This window comes from Saimiri boliviensis, chromosome 9, assembly GCF_048565385.1.
Source record: "Saimiri boliviensis isolate mSaiBol1 chromosome 9, mSaiBol1.pri, whole genome shotgun sequence".
NCBI classification, from domain to species: Eukaryota; Metazoa; Chordata; class Mammalia; order Primates; family Cebidae; genus Saimiri; species Saimiri boliviensis.
In genome coordinates, this window is record NC_133457.1 from 100,459,171 (window position 1) to 100,471,793 (window position 12,623).

General features: G+C 55.2%; 1 protein-coding gene across 5 annotated transcripts in view; it reads left to right on the forward strand.

Annotated features, from left to right (window-relative positions):
- Positions 1–1,430: 1,430 nt before the first annotated feature.
- Positions 1,431–12,623, forward strand: part of DLGAP4 (DLG associated protein 4) — a 224,318-nt gene continuing 213,125 nt past the window's right edge. For 4 of the 5 annotated variants that reach the window (XM_074406485.1, XM_039479560.2, XM_039479563.2 and 1 more), the window contains exon 1: positions 1,434–1,648. The gene's annotated coding sequence lies outside the window, so the exon portion shown is untranslated. Of the gene's footprint in view, positions 1,649–12,623 lie in introns of all 5 variants that reach the window. The other variant, XM_039479562.2, reaches the window with a different exon arrangement.

Sequence of the window (12,623 nt, forward strand, 5' to 3'; positions counted from 1 at the left end):
GCCAGGTTGCTGCCCAGCCCCTGGCTTTCACTGGCTCACAACTCATTCACCAACATCTTCCCACTGCTCCAGAGAGCCCACTCTCCTCCCTGCTGACATCCTGCCCAAACATGTCACCTCTTTGCTTGCTGCATACGAGTGTTCAACTTACCTCTCTATCCCGGCTTTACGGAAGCTCCACCTCTTCCAGGAAGCCCTCTTGGGCAGCGCTGGGCCTTAGGGTGTCATCTCCTTTGAGTGATTGCCTCTCACCCCAGTTGTTAGAACCAGAGAAGATAGAAACAAACCCAGACCAGACAACTGGGGGAGAAGCAATCACTCAAACCAGACACTTGGGGGAGGGGAATATGTTCCAGAGAAAGGAAATATGGGTAGACTAGTAGGGAGTGTGAGAAGCTGGGGTATGAAACAGATTGCTCTGGGCCTTGATGGATGAGTAGGAGTTCGTCAGGTAGAGAGGTAGGAGGGCATGGCAGGCACAGGGAAAGGCAGAGGGTGGGCACTGGAACAGCAGTCATCACTGGGTTGGGATGTGAGCAGGGTGGGAAGGTGGTGGAGGAGACTGGAACAGGGCTGTGAGGAGCCTTGCAGGCCACCCTTTCACGCCATTCTGACCCTTCTGCATTTAGCAGGCATTCTCTGGAGATGGCTGTGTGTGGGAGCCAGGGAAGGCAGGCACATTCATTTGACACCTACTGAATGCCAGGCACCGGCAAAGAGCTCATACCCATTATCTCTGGTTTCTCACCCAAGTTGGGGATAGAGAGTTGTGGTGTCCCCATTTCACAGGTGGAGGAATGGGGCCAAGAGACGAGCAGTCTTTTGTCTGTAACCCCAGCACCAGGAGAGGTAGGGGAGTTCAGGTCCATCCCATTCCAGAGACTGCTTTTAACCCCAGTTCAGCCAGTGGCGAGAAGGCCCCTGGGAGAGAGTTCTGTGGAAGCAGGTCACCAGGAGGGGGCACCCATTCCCAGAGGCAGGAGTCCCAGGTTCTCGGGGGTGGGGTGGTTCCTGACTCGCTCAGTGTGACTGGGGCCAGTCACGTTCACTCTGGGCCTCAGTTTCCCTCCTCCACGGGAGGGCGATGGTCTACACGGGTTCCTGCCGGCCAGCCCCATAGCCTGGGGTTCCAGGCTCCCGTGCCACCGTGGCCCACGCTGTGTGACCTTTTTCCAGTAGCCTGCCTTCTCTGGACCGCCGGCCACGGATTTCCAAGCGCTCTTCCGGCTCGCGACAGAGCGTCGCCTGCTGCGGAGACCCTCCTCCTCCCCCAGGGCTGCGGGGGCGCTGGTGGGGGCGGGGAGCTCGGAACCGCGCGGGCCCCCTCAAGGCCCTCCCCAGCCCTGCGCCGGTGGCCCGATCCGCGCCTGGTTTTGGGCGCAGCCGCACGGCCCCCTCCCCCGCGCGCCTCTCCCCGCCCTCCACCCCCTCCCCGCCGCTCTCGGGGAGCCGGGGCCGCGCGGCTCCTCCTCCCGCAGCCGCATCTGGGGCGCCGCACCGGCCGGAGGAGAGACATGGGGCGCCCGCGGACCGGGGCCGGGGCCGGGGCCTAGGCGTGCGGACCTGCAAGAGGACCGGAGCGGCGGCGGCGGCGGCGGCGCAGCGGAGCGGCCGAGCGGGCCGTAGGCGGCCGAGGCGCCGGGCGCAGGTGAGGGCGCGGGGGTGGCGCGCGGCAGCCCCTACCCGCTTCCTTGGCCGGCGCGCTCCGTCCCTCGGCTAGACCCCCAATCCGGTCTCCTCCCTGACAGACCTCCCAGAACCGGGGGGCGGTGCTGGCGCAGAAAAGCCCCCTCCCCTGCCAGTTCTGTCCTCCTAGCCCGGGTCCGAGGGGCCGGCTGCGAGGCTGGGAAGCGCCTTCTCTGGGTCGGATCGCCCCATCCACGTCTCCTCGGACCCTCAAATCAGGGGCGGCGGCAACCGGGCCCGGAACCCCTGTCCAGGGCCGGACCCCCATTCCGGCTCTTTTTCCCGCGGACTCCTCCTGGCACCCTATATCAAGCGGCTGCCAAAGCTGGGAAGCCCCCTCCTCAGGCCCACCCCCCCAATCTGCAAGGCGGCCTGGGGGTCAGGCGGACCCCTCCCGTGCCCCGCCAACCTTGGCGCTTGGGAGAGCAGGGCTATGCCGGCCGGGGCATTTCTCCATTCAACCCAGCTGCCTCGGATCCCGCCTCGGTAGCCCCGGGAGCCGCCGGCTGCCCCTTCCCAAGCTCTTTCCCGGACCTGACATCTGGGGAGGGGGCGGGGGCAGCACCCCCCTCCCGCTGCATAGCGCCCCCTCCCTGCTTGCGTGCCTGGGAGGGGCTGGGCTGACCCGGGCACCTGGGCTGGGGGGGCACTCACATGGCTACCGGAGGCCCCCACGTGCGGCGCCCCGCGGAGACAGGGGTTCGTGTTTGGAACCGGTGTCGAATGAACCAGGTTGCCGCGGGGATCAGCTGGGTCCAGATGTGCCGGGTCTGCTGGGAGGGGACAGGTGCTATCTGGACGGGTGATGGCCCCCGGTCTCTTTTGGCCGAACCTGCTGCTCGGATCCCCCTCCATCCCTCCGTCCCTCCGTTCCTTCTCCCCTTCTTTCTCCGCTGCCTGTGTGTAGAGAGAGGCTGTCAGCTGTTGATGTGGGAAAAAATGAAATGGGGGAGGGGTTGTGATTGCAAAGGCCAGTTGTGTGGGGGGCGGTGGGTAGAGGAGGTGCCCTGAGAATGGGAACCCCTAAGCTTGGTGGAGGGCAGCGCTAATGAGGAGAGGGTTCCCGGCACCCCCACCTGCCTGGAAGTGGAAATGACAGAGCGGGAGGGGGCTGCAGTTCCAGCCCCCCCAAGACTGGCCTGCCTGGCCTCCACTGCACCTCCTCTCCTTGCTTAGTCTCCGGTGGGGAGGAGGGAGTCCTGGCTCTCTCTACCTCAGAGCCCTCACTTGCTGGAGGGGGCTGTTTTCCGCCAGCTGGAGATGGTGGGAATCCTTTGTACAGGACCATCTCTGAGAACGCCTGTTGGAGGAGCCCTGTTTCTGTCCCTCCTTAGTGGCCACTCTCCCTTGCCTTCTCTGCCAGAGGGCACTGGGCTGCCTGGTCCCAGGGTGGGGCTGCAGAGCTGTGCCCTGGCCTGACCGATGGGTGGCTGGAGTGTTGGAGCCACCAACAGGCTCCAGAGCCGGCTGTTGGGGTCAGTCAGCGGCAGACTCTGAGTGTGTTCCCAGCAGGTCCGTAGACGCTGGCTGTGCACGTGGGGCTGCCGAGAGTGCCTGTGACCGCGCTGTGGAGGGGGTGGGCCAGGGATCCTGGTTCCTCCAGGAGCTGGGACAGCCCAGCTCAACTTCCGGGAATGTGCCTGTGTGTGGTGTCGGTGTCGGTGGCGACCCCGTACTCACGTGCCAGAGGCCAGGTGAGGCCTGTGTTGGGCGCAGGGGAGTGTGATGGCTGACAAGATCCCTACCTCAAGAAGCCTGTTTTGTGTGGGCAGGGGCGCAGACTGTGTCAGCCATTGGAGACAGTGTCCATGCTGAAGAGAAGCTGAGTTGGATGGGACCTGATGGCTGGGTTATGTGGAACCCCGAGAAACATCCGGCTGGTGTCAGCCTTGAGATGGAGCTGCAGGTCTGAGGGCTATGCCCCGGGCTCGAAGCTGCCTGGCAGCTGAGTTGGTGTTTTTGAAGGAAGGCTGTGCAGCACTTGGGAAGTCTGAGAGAATGTGTGCTTTGGAGCTTCAGGAGATGCTGACGTATCGGATGTATCAGAGGCACCCACTGACATCTCATTAGGTTCTTGTGTGGTTGTGAGCCACAAGCTTCGTAAATGCCAGCAGTTTCACATGATGGGAAGGCTCTGAGGAACTGTATCCTGGGCACTCTATGTGACAGAAGCAGGTAATCCCTACCCTCCTATACTTCTGTGATGGGTATTCATTCATTCAAAAAAGCATTAGAAGCCAGGGTGGCTTGCCCCTATAATCCCAGCACATTGGGAGGCTGAGGTGGGTGGATCACCTGAGGTCAGGAGTTCGAGACCAGCCTGGCCAACATGATGAAACCCTGTCTCTACTAAAAATACAAAAATCAGCCAGGCATGGTGGTGGGAGCCTATAGTTCCAGCTACTTGGGAGGCTGAAGCAGGAAAATCGCTTGAACCCAGGACGCGGAGGTTGTAGTGAGCTGAGATCATGCCACTGCACTCTAGCCTGGGCAACAAGAGTGAAACTTCCTCGCAAAAAAAAAAAAAAAGGCATTAGAAAATTGTATTCTCTGACATCAGTGCATTTGAACACTTTCATTTAAACATACAGAAATGTGAATTAATAAAATTTTGAATGCAGGGTTTGGTTTTGTTTTGTTTTTTTCAGAAAGCACATAGTGGGTACTCAGTAAATGCCATGGCTCCCCGCCCCCTCCCACTTTGGCTCAGGTCCCCCTGGCCTGCCTTCAGTTCCTGGAAGAGGCCACGTTCCCTCCAGCTTCAGGGTCTTCACACATGCTGGCTCCTCTGCCTGAACATCTCCAGCCCCCTTCCCCCATGTGCCTGCTCAATTACTGCTCACCACCCAAGCTTAAGCATTGCTTCCAGAAGAAAGCCTTCCTCGATGTCCAGGCCAGGCTACATCACTGTCACCACCTGCCCAGCCCCGTGGGCCTCTGCTTCATTACCCTGTCCCCATCCTTCTTGAATGTCTCTGGGTGTAGCTAGTGTGGAGAGGGGCAGGGTCACGCCTGCCTCTTCACGCCATTCTGCTGGTGCCGAGAAGACAACTTGGCTCAATGTGGGCACTTGTCCATTTCTTTTGACTTTTGATGACCTGGTCCATTCTGAGTGGAGGGCTGAACTCTGGGGAATGGGGGGAGACTTGGCCAGGCCATCACCAACATGATTGTCCATGTGCGTTCCTGGTCTCCAGCTGGGTCTGCATGCCCAGAGGCGTTTAGCCAGGATCTGTGGGAGTTACAGGCCTGTAGCCTCAAAATCCCAGTGAGTCTATGGGACCCTACAGGCTCTACAGGAGGGTGAGGGGCCATGCTGGGGCAGACCTGGCATCTTTGGGGGTGTGCCCCCAGCCAGGCATTTCCTGCTGTGGCCATTCATTTGCTAGCATCATCACCTGTTTCCCTATTCAGCCCTTCCTTCACTCGCCAGGTCACTGGCCTGTTCACTTTTCCATTTCCTAGTCCTCTGTTCATTCTTTGGGCTACTAGTGCTTCCTGAGGCCCACTCAGTACCCAGCCCTGTGCCAGGCTCGGGGACACAGAGTCAAACCTGCGAGGACCACACTCTGTAAACTGTAGCCATCCTGCCAGGCGCTTCCTAGTGATGGATACTGGTGCTGTCCAAGGGCTGGAAGTGCTTCCTAAAGGACATGTACTTGAGCTGGGTTTTGGAGGATTTAGGGATTTGGGTAGATGGAGGATACAGGGAAGGACACTGCTGGCTGCAAGAGCTGCATGGACAAGGCACAGTGGCCCATGCTTATAATCCTAGCACTTTGGGAGGCCAAGGTGAAGGACTGCTCGAGCCCAGGAGTTTGACACCAGTCTAGGCAACATAGTGAGACCCTATCTCTACCAAAAAAAAAAAAAAAAGAAAAAGGAAAAAAGAAACTGCATGGATAAAGGCAGGAAGGCAGCCACATGCTGGGTGAGCTTGGGGATGCTGAGGGTTATGTGTCCTTCTAAGAGGAGATGGCCACTCCTAAGTGGGCCTCAGGGAGGCTGGTCATGGAGGGAGTAGGGTGCAGTCATGGTGGGCATCCACTCTTCTAGGAGCCCTGTTGCTAATTGCCATGTTTCTTTGGATGAGGCACATCCCCTCTCTGGGCTCCCTTTATCAAGTAAAGATTTAGACCTGGTGATCTCTGAGGGACCTTCTGCCTTCTGCTGTCTGAAATCTGTGCTCCTGAGAGCCCTGCATCTTGGGGCAACTGGTGGGCTGTCCTCCCATTTTATGGACAAAGAAATCAAGCATTTTTTGCTTATTAGTAAGGTCTCCAAGGCTGCACAGCTGATGAGGTGGCGGTGCCAGGGTTTGGATCCAGAGCAAGCCACTGGGTTTGCTCTAGTGGCTTTGAAGGGCAGCTTTCGTGTGTAAGCTCCCAGGGCTGGCGTCACCGGGGGCTGATGAGGCTTGGCAGTTTCTTCCAACAGATGATCCTATTGGTTAAGGGAGTGAGGGGCCTGGAGTGCAAACTCACTGGGCATCTTTGGGAAAAGCTGTCACTGAGGAGTCCCGTGCAGTGCACCAAAGACAAGCCCACTTCCTAATTCATCAGAATATGGGGGGACGCTTTGAGACTCACATGACTAGACTTTCTTTCATTGTGACCTTTGGGGGAGAGGGTTGCCTGTTCTGTTCCTACATCCCCTCCATAGTGTCTCCTAGCAACTCCTCCAGGCCAGGACTGAAGTCATTAGGGGTATGCAGCACTCTACAGTTTGCAGAATTCATTTAATCTCCCCATCTTCTAGCCACAGCCATGGTTAGGAATGAAAAGGGATATTGTCTCCATTTGACAGATGGGGATACTGAGGCTCAGTGTAGTGGGGTGGCTGCCCAAGGTCACTCGGAGGGTGGGGGTGGACCTGCAGCTGAGGCGCCCCTCTCACTGGGTCTTTGGGAGGAGGGCAGCGTACAGGGACCTCTCACTTGCAGATCGCTTATCATTTTCTGAGCCGAGGAGTGGGGCCCCGGGATCCTTCTGTGCTGGGTTTCGCAACGCCGCCTCCTCCCCACTCAGCTGTCTGACGTGGCCTTTTCAAAAACCCAAAATGAATGGAAGCACATTTTGTTTGGAGAATTTTGCTACACCCCTCACCAGGGCTGGTTGCAAAACCAGGCTTGGGGATCCCTGCTGATGTTGACGATGATAATAATAATAATAACTGTATCATTGGCTAGCATTTCTTTTCATTCATTCTTTCCTTCAACAAAGCATTTTAGACCATCTCCCAGGCCGTGCGCACTGCTCAGCCCTCTGTTAGTCAACCCCGATGCAGTACTTGATATCCGGACTTTCTTTCAGCCCCCATCACATCCAGTTATTATTATCGCTCCCATTTTATGGAAGAGGAAGCTGGGGCACAGAGAGCCCAAGGCTGCACAGCTGGTGAAATGGAGGTGCCAGGGTTGGGATGCATGTCAGTTTAGAGATTGGTCTTAGCCCTGTGTTCTGGAGATTCTGAAGTTCCTGTTTGTTCCATAGCAAGCATTGAGTGGGGAGGGAATTAAGTGGGACAGACCTAGTTTCTGCCTTTGGGGAACCTGGACACACTGGGGATGGAGCTGGGCCTGGTCCAGAGAGCAGCCTCGGGATGACCCTTGGACTCAGTGGCCACTCTGCTGCTGGCAGCCATCCCTCCGCAGCCCCGCCAGAGGCCCCATCTGAACTGTGAGGTTTACGGGAATCGTGGCCTCTCCCCCAGCTCCTCTGCGCTTCCCCAGCACACAATTCTGGTTAAGCCAGCTCATCTCTCAGGCTTCTCATGGGGAATGGGGAGCAATACGGGTGATAAGGAGTGACCATGACTGGCAGCCCATTGATAAGAAAGGACAAGATGTTTGGTTCCTGGGACTGTTCATGGAAGGGTTAGACCCCTCAAAACACACACACACACACACACACACACACACGCACACACAGGGATGGTTCACGGAAGGGTTGTAGACCCCTCACACACACACACTGGGATGGTTCATGGAAGGGGTAGACCCCTCAACACACACACACACACACACACACACACACACACACACAGAGTGCAGCCGCCCCCCTACCCCCAGGCGCAGTCACAAGGATGCTTAGGCCCCCGAGAAAGCAACAGAGCAAACATCACATTCATACTCCTCTTCTTAAGAGAGGGAAGGCCTGCGCAGGTCACCACCTCTGGGAGTTTGCTTCAAAAGTGGGTAACAGAACATTTGGTGCATTGGGGGTCATCTTTAGAAAGCATAAGATGTGGGCAGGTTCTGTCTTTGATGATGTAGAAATGGGGCAGACATCCTGGTGTTTAAATGGAGCAAAAGACTTATTGAGGCACTTATGGAGTGCCTGCTGTGTACCTAGCATTGTGCTGGGACTCGGGCAGGGGATCAGAACCATGCCCTGAAGAGGTGTTGTGCCCTTGGGGGCAGTGAGCTTCTGCACCCCAGGTGCTGGGCTAGGAGTGAGCACTTGGTCTCTGGGTTCAGATATTTCTGTCTTTTTTTTTTGAGATGGAGTTTCACTCTTGTTGCCCAGGCTGGAGTGCAATGGTGCGATCTTGGCTCACTACTACCTCTGCCTCCTGGGTTCAAGCGATTCTCCTGCCTCAGCCTCCCAAGTAGCTGGGATTACAGGCATGTGCCACCACGCCCAGCTAATTTTGTATTTTTAGTAGAGATGGGGGTTTCTCCATGTTTATCAGACTCCAGGTCTCTAACTCCTGACTAGGTGATCCACCCACCTCGGCCTCCCAAAGTACTGGAATTACAGGCGTGAGCCACTGCACCTGGCCAGGTTCAGGTGTTTTTCTTCCTGCAGTGACAGATAAGCCTGCAGAGGCAGAGGTGGGGCCAGGAGGCTTTTTGTTGCAGCTGCCAGGAGATGCGTGCTGTGTATTTGGGGGTTTGTAGTAAGAGGACTAAACAAGTTTGCTGTTGCGTGTCCCTGACTGATTGCCTGCACCTCTCTGGCCTCCATGTACTTGGTGGGAATAGAGGTGGAAGTTTGGTTTTTGAGTCTTTCCCAGCTTAGCCCTCTGTGATTTCAGGGATGAAATGAGCTGGGCTTCCCTCTGAGAGGTGTCAGGGAGCCCTCACTGTCCTCACCCCTGACCGGCTGCCTGACTTCCCCACTGCCCTCTGTCTTCCAGCCCCTGTCACCAGGAGGAAGCCTTTCCTTCTGCCCACTGCAGGCTGACTGCGTGCAGTGACGCAGCACCCGAGAACTCTGGAGTGCAGCTTGGAAACAGGGATCTGGGTTTGCTAAAGGGGGAAAGGTCCTTCCCACTACTCCCAGCTGCCTGCCTGCCTCTCTCCCTCCCGTGGCTGCCACCAAGCCTGGGCACCTCCTCGGCTCTGCCAGATGCATTCAGGGAGTGGGAGGCTCTGGGCTGGAGGCTCAGCTGAACAGGGCCCAAGTTGGAGTCTCAGCATGTCGGGGCCTTGCTGTATGACTCTGGCATGCTTGCCTGCCTTTTCTGAACAGTGTGTACTGTGAGGGCTGGGCTGTGGGATTCTGGGCTGACCAGGCAGCTTTTCAGTGACAGCTCTGGTGGGTCACCTGTAATTGGGGAGGAGCTCCTGGCTGGACTTGGCCTGCTGCTGGGGGCACAGGGCTGTGGGTTGGAGATAGCACCAGGGCCCTCTGCCACCTTTGTTTTCCATGGGTGCACCCTGCAGCTGAGGGAGCAAGGTGCCACAGTCATTCCTGTTTTACACCTGGAGAAACTGAGGCTGCACAGCTGGTGTGTAGTAGAGCTAGGATTTGAACCCAGGTGTGTGTGATTCACCCAGATGAGAAGGTAGACCTGGGCAAGAGGCCAGCTGGGCAACTGCGTACCTCCCTGTGCCCTCTCTGAGTCTCAGTTTCCCCATCAGAGCAGCAAGAGTCGGGGGGTGCTGTTGGGGTTGCCTCACCCTTCTCTGAGCCCCACCTGGTATTGCTAGGAATTGATCTGAGGCTCCCCACCTGACCTCCATCTCCCATCCTCAAAGTGAGGCGTGGTGGCAGGCGAAGAAGTGTCAGCATCTGGCACTGCCTCAGACACCTGCCACCTCTGGGTGTGAGGGATTCCTGGAGGACTGGGCAGTGGCGGGGTGGGAGTGCACAGGGCCTTCCAGGGATGGCACGCTGGAAGCAGAGGTGTGTGCAGAGGCGACTTGCCTCTGGGCTGCTTGGGGGTCTCCACTAGACCCAGGGCCAGGCCCACCTCTGCCCACCTATGCATCTGACCCTCATAGAGCTGGTTCACAGGGGCCTCTGAGAGAGTGCAGGCGGGGACAGGGAGGGAGGGGTGCCCTTGGGGTCCTTCCCACTCCCTGTGTTTATGGGTGCATGTGTGTGTGGGGGGTGTGTGTGTGTGTAGTATATGTGTGTGTATGGTGTGTGTGTGTGTGTGTGTGTGTGGAGGGTGTGTGTATGTCTATGCTGTTTGTGTGTATATGTGTAGTGTGTGTGGTGTGTGTGTGATGTGTGTGTATGTGGTATGTATGGTGTATGTGTGATGTGTGTGTATGTGGTATGTATGGTGTGTGTGTGATGTGTGTGTATGTGGTATGTATGGCATGTATGTGTGGTGTGTGTGCATGGTGTGCATAGTGTGGTGTGTGTATGGTATGGTGTGTATGGTGTATGATGTGTATGGTGTGTGTGGTGTGTATGATGTGTGGTGTGTATGGCATGTGGTATATGTGGTATGTGTGTGACGTATCTATTTGTGGTGTGTGTGTGGTGTGTATGGTGTTTGTGGTATGTGTTTCTTGTGTATGTGGTGTGTGTGTGCCACATGGTTTGTGCTGTGTGTGTGATATGTATATGGTTTGTGGGGGTATATGATATGTATGTATGGTGTGTGTGTGTGGTGTGCATGATGTATGTTTGGTGTGTGGTGTGTGTGATGTGTGTGGGACTATGGTATGTATGGTCAGTGTGTAGTGTGTGTGGTATGTGCATGTGAGGTGTGTGTGGTGTGTATGTGGTATGTGAATATGGTGTGGATGTGGATGTATGGTGTGTGTGGTATGTATGTGTGGTGTGTATGGTGTGGTACATGTGTGGTGTGTTTATGTGATGTGTGTGTGACTATAGCATGTATGGTGTGTGTTGTGTGTGATATGTGCATGTGAGGTGTGTGTGGTGTGTGAGTGTGGTGTGGGTGTGGGTGTATGATATGTATGTAGGTGTGTGTGGTATGTATGTATGGTGTGTATGATGCATGGTGTGTGTGGTATGTAAGCTTGATGTGTGTGGTGGTGTGGGATAGGTTGTGTGGTGTGTGTGGAATGTATATGTGATGTGTGTGTGTGTGGTATGTTGTGTGGCATGTGGGGGTATGTGTAGTATGTATGTATGGTGTCTGCATGTGACGTGTATGTGGTGTGTGTGGCATGTTTGTGATGTGTGTGTGGTATGTGACATCTGTTATGTGTGTGGTGTGTGTGGTATGTGTGCTCTTTGGTGTGTGTGTGGTGTGTACGGTCTGTGTGTGGCATCTGTATGTGTGTTGTGTATGTGTGGGGGGTGTGTGTGTGTGTGTGGTATATGGTGTGTATGGCATGTGTGGTATGTTGTATGGGGTATATGTGGTATGTTTGTATACTGTCTGTGATGTGTATGTGTTGTGTGTGGCATGTATGTGATGTGTGTGATGTGTGGTGTTTGTGTAGGGTGTGTGATGTGCGTGTTGTATTTGGTGTGTATGCTGTGTGTGGTGCATGGTATCTGTTGTGTGTGTGGTATGTATTCTGTGTGTGTGGTGTGTGTGGTATGTGGTATCTGTTGTGTGTGGTGTGTATGGTATGTATGCTGTTTGCTGTGTGTGTGTGGTGTGTATGGTCTGTGTGTGGCATCTGTATCTGTGTGGTGTGTGTGTGGTGTGTGTGGTGTCTGTAGTGTATGCAGAGTGTGTGGTACGTGTGTGGTATCTGTATGGTATGTGTGTAGCGTGTGTGTGTGGTATGTGTGGTGTGTGTGGTATGTGGTCTGTGTGCTGTGTGTGGGATATTTGTGTGGCATGTGTGGTGTATATGTGACATCTGTGTGGTGTGTGGTATGTACGCTGTGTGTGGTATCCGTGTGGCATGTGTGTGGCACGTGTGGTGTGTATGGTGTATGTGTGATGTGTGTGTTATGTGGTGGTTCTGTGTGTGGTGTGTGTGGTGTGTTTGTGTGTTATATATGATGTGTGTGGTGTGTGAGGTATCTGTGTGGCATGTATATGGTGTGTGTGGTATCTGTGTGGTGTATGTGGTATGTGTGGCATCTTTGTGGTTTGTGGTGTGTGTGTGTGTGTGGCATGTGTATGGTGAGTGTGTGGTGCTTGTGTGTGGTGTGTGTGGTGTGTACATGTTGTGTGTTTGGTGGTTGTGTGTGGTGGATTTGTGTGTTATTTATGGTGTGTGTGAAGTATTTGGCATGTGTGTGGTGTGTGTGGTATCAGTATGGCATGTGTGGTGCATGTGCCATATGTGTGGTGTGTGGGCTGTGTGTGTGGTGTGTATGGCATGTGTGATATGTGTGTGATGTGTGTGTGGTATTTGTGTGTCATGTATGTGACGTGTGGTGTGTGCGTGGTGTGTATGTGATGTGTGTGTGTTTGATGGTTGTGCTGTATGTGTACTGTGTGGTGTGTTTGTGTGTTATGTATGGTGTTTGTGAACTGTGTGTGTGTGTGTGGTATGTGTGTTATATATGGTGTGTTTGTGTTATACATGCTGTGTGGTGTGTGTGTGGTGTGTGGGGGGTGGGTGTATGCTGTGATATGTATGTGATGTGGGTGTGTGGTGTGTGTGTTATGTATGGTATGTGGTGTGTGTGTGGTGTGTTATGTATGATGTGTGTGGTGTAGGTGTGTGGTGTGGGTGTGGTGTGTGTGATGTGTGGTGTGTGTGGTGTGATGTGTGTGTGCTGTGTATGCTATGTGTGTGGTGTGTTATGTATGGTGTGTGG